Source organism: Drosophila grimshawi, unplaced genomic scaffold (genome assembly GCF_018153295.1).
Source record: "Drosophila grimshawi isolate 15287-2541.00 unplaced genomic scaffold, ASM1815329v1 contig_59, whole genome shotgun sequence".
Taxonomy (NCBI): Eukaryota; Metazoa; Arthropoda; class Insecta; order Diptera; family Drosophilidae; genus Drosophila; species Drosophila grimshawi.
In genome coordinates this window covers 158,211-161,968 of record NW_025063406.1, presented here as the reverse complement: position 1 = coordinate 161,968, position 3,758 = coordinate 158,211, and the positions used below count along the sequence as shown (strand labels likewise).

General features: G+C 42.1%; 1 pseudogene; it reads left to right on the top strand.

Moving 5' to 3' along the window:
- LOC122322707 lies at positions 1-1,821 on the top strand (annotated as a pseudogene).
- Positions 1,822-3,758: the final 1,937 nt, after the last annotated feature.

The window sequence follows — 3,758 nt, the reverse complement described above, 5'->3', positions numbered from 1 at the left end:
ATGTGGGTCGAAGGAGCACTAGCTGTCCACTGCCTGAAGCTACTAAGCAAGGCGCCTGGGCCACCGGTATGCACGGATGCTGGGTGGTACCAGGAAAACACGAAGGTTATCGCCTGCCAGGTAGTGCCTGAGGGTGGTGAAGATTGAGGCCACCGAGGGGCCAACAAATCAGGCTGTGCTAATCCTAAACAAGGAATCGCTGGTCCAAATTGAAGCCGCCAAGGGCGAGCTTAACTTCGGCTTCGGCCCCGGCTCTATTACTGTTAAGGTATATAAATCGGATGCGCCGGCCGGAGGAGACCTGTTGTCTGTAACAAGACGGCCGAACAGGGTCCTCCTCCGGAGATCGGAGCAACCGATGAGGAGCTGGAGCCAGTTTATACGTCGGGCACGTCGACTCTGACTCGTGACCTTGAGGCCTTGTGTCACGAGTTGGACGAAGATGATTTTACGCTGTCGGACGACGACGACAGCAACAACACGGTGGTGAGGGCGGTATCTCCGAATATCCTTGAGACTACGGCAGATAAACCTTAACCACAGTAAAGCAGCATCCGCTGCTCTGATGCTCCGCCTGGCTGGAGGCGGAGACGATATAGTACTAGTCCAAGAACCTTGGGTGATTGGAGGAAAGGTTTACGGACTAGGCAACAAAAATTACAAGCTGTTAGTAGCTGGAAATGAAGGTAAAAAACGCATCTGCATCCTCGCGAAAAAACACCAAAATATTTTTCTGCTCCATAATTTTAGCAATGATGACAACACAGCGGTAAGCCTGGAGCTCCAGTCAGCTCCGGTAAGGTCCCTCGTCCAGGAGTGCGAGAAGCACTCCTCGCGAGCCATCCAGAATCAGTTCACTTCATAAATCAAAAGAAGGCGAACTGGGAAATTTTCAAAGCCAAACTTGACCGAACCCTTTCGGAACACCCACCGAAAGGCCCGGACAACTTAGCTCATCTCTGCAATCTGACAGAGACTTTCACCTCAGCATGTAATAAGGCTTTTAAGGCAGCTTGCCCTATCAGTACCAGTGCACAAGAAGAAACCACCATGGTGGACACCTCAACTAAATGTCCTTAGACAAAGTTGCAGGTCTCTCTTCAATGCGGCAAAAGCGCAAAATAATGACCAGCAATGGTCAGAATACAAATCAAGTCTGGCTAAATACAAAAAAGCCACCCGACGAGAAAGAAGGAAATCGTGGAGAGATTTCTGCACGGATATTGATTCAACTACTGAAGCTGCAAGGCTTAGAAAAGTTTTATCAAAAACCACCTCCACACTAGGTTATCTGAAAAAGGATGACAACTCATGGTCGGTCTCCAGTGAAGAGTCACTGGAAATCGTCCTTAAAACGCACTTCCCTGGCTGCTCCGAGCAGTGCCCGATGTGCACAGAAACCACCTGTAGAGATCACATCTTTAAAGTCTTTTATACATAAAGGTAACATTAAATGGGCAGTAAACAGCTTCAAGCCGTTCAAAGCCCCTGGCCCGGATCAAATAAGCCCAGTCCAACTACAGAAGGCGGGAAACACAGGCATAAACTGGCTACATGAAATCTTCGGGAAGATTCTGAAGACTTGTCGCATCCCACCGACATGGCTCCAGTCAAAAATAACCTTCATACCCAAAGCTGGATTTCAGACCCATCAGTCTGTCAGCTTTCATGCTAAAGACTCTGGAACGACTCATAAGTCTCCATCTCACAGTATCCATTGACTCCAAGCTTATGCCGGAGTCTCAACATGCCAACAGGAAGGGCAGATCCACAGATAGACTTTCAAACCATCAACCAAACAATGTATACATTGGCTGGTAGTTTAAGCAAACAAATAAGTGTTGAAAGTTTTCTCGCCACCATCGGAGCACTATCAATGGCGACGGACTCCTTTGAGTATCTACAGCGTGATATAATCTCCGTTATCTGGAACACGAACGATGAGTTTTTGGAAACTCTGATGCTGATCGCCGAGTTCCAGCAGAAGATTCAACTTCAATTCAACTTCAGACAATTGCGACAATAACGTCACGAACAATGAGCTCCGCCATTTTGTTTAATAGCAAAATTCCATTGATAAATAACAAGAAACTAAGAGCTTTTAAAATCTACCCACATCCAATCACACACACCAATCGTTTTGTGAGCATTAAGTCGGAATATATTATATTCTAATGGATGATGAAAGAACAGTATACTACGGAATAACTGACGAAAAATGGGATCACTGCACTAAGATGGACGACTTAAATATCTGCCCGTAACACAACCCGTTATACAACGTTAGAGCCGCAACCAGATGTGAGGTATTGTTGCTACTTTAAAAGACAACAGTACCAACACAATGCTTTATCAACATAATGCAACCACAAACCTTCTGGACTCAACACATAAATCCAAACTCATGGCAATATTTAATACCGTCTGAGCCGCGATTTTTTTTTTTTTTTTGCAAGAGCAAGCTGAACTATAGAATTATCGGGACAAGGTAGCCTTACCACACATAAGACAATATAAAATAATCTTTATGTAATCACATTCCAATCTTTATAAGCTTTTAAAATGGTTCATTAAAAAAAAAACAATGTTATATGTATATAATTGGGCTCATATGTGGAAACTGGTATTTCTGAATATTCTTTATATAAAAAAAAATGTTTTTTTTTCGAAAGGCCATCCTTTCAAAAGGGGACAGGGTATATAATCTTCTATTAGTAATTACCATGATATAAAAAATAAAACAAATAAAAAGTATAAATATATACTCGTATGTATAACCATCCGTAAAACACAAGCCTTTTTAACAGGGGCCAGGATGTTCACTCTTCCAATGGAAGATAACCAAGGAGGATTCTTATCGAGAAGACAGATAAAGACGTGAACAGACACGTACGCGGCACCAGTCATGACAGTAATAAAACCTCCCGCGATAAGAGTCCTCCGAACTGACAATGAGTCGACTATGCCGCAGTAAATATGTACCTAGATAATGTCCTAATGAGAAGAATAATTGTATATACTTGTAAGATAATTTAAAAATTTTCTATTTTCTATTTTCGATACTTAAACAACGCCGTTGTGTTCTAAATTTGCTCTTGGGATCACCTTTCAGTTGTACTTGTACCTTATTATTATTACACCGCGCGTAAATTAAAAAGTCATGTTATTGCTGTTTAAACAATCTAAAAATTTATTCACCCTTTCGAAGTGGGTATGGTGCTCAATTGGGGAATGTATGTTTCTTTCAGTCTTGAATGAAAAACGACTAGCGCGAGGCAAAATACCATCCGCACAATTATTCACAGACTTCAAAATCCATATATGCATGAGGACAGGGACGGAGAAGTTTGAAATACCTATGTCTGCATTGAAATAAGAAACCTAATACCCACTACAAATCGCACAAGAATCACGTACACCAATAAGAACGAAGGCGATAACAAGTAGTTCGAATTAAAATTAATAAGGTAATTAACAGGTTGATGAAAACGGCAGAGCAACTTGGTGGCTCTGCCTGCATATCAAATGCTGCATCTAGCATGTCAATATATTTAAGCTTAAACCGTTTGTGAATCGTAAGATAAACGTATATCAAAGAAAATGCCCTGAAGTAGGCAACACAAGTTTTGCATTGTCCGTTCGTTCGTATGTACTCAAATATTAATCTCACAATAGTTCTGTACCCACTCCGTTTTTGACTGCCGAATGCGTCGCGTCATTAGACTAATAAAAGTGTGATTCCTGCATATCGTTATCTT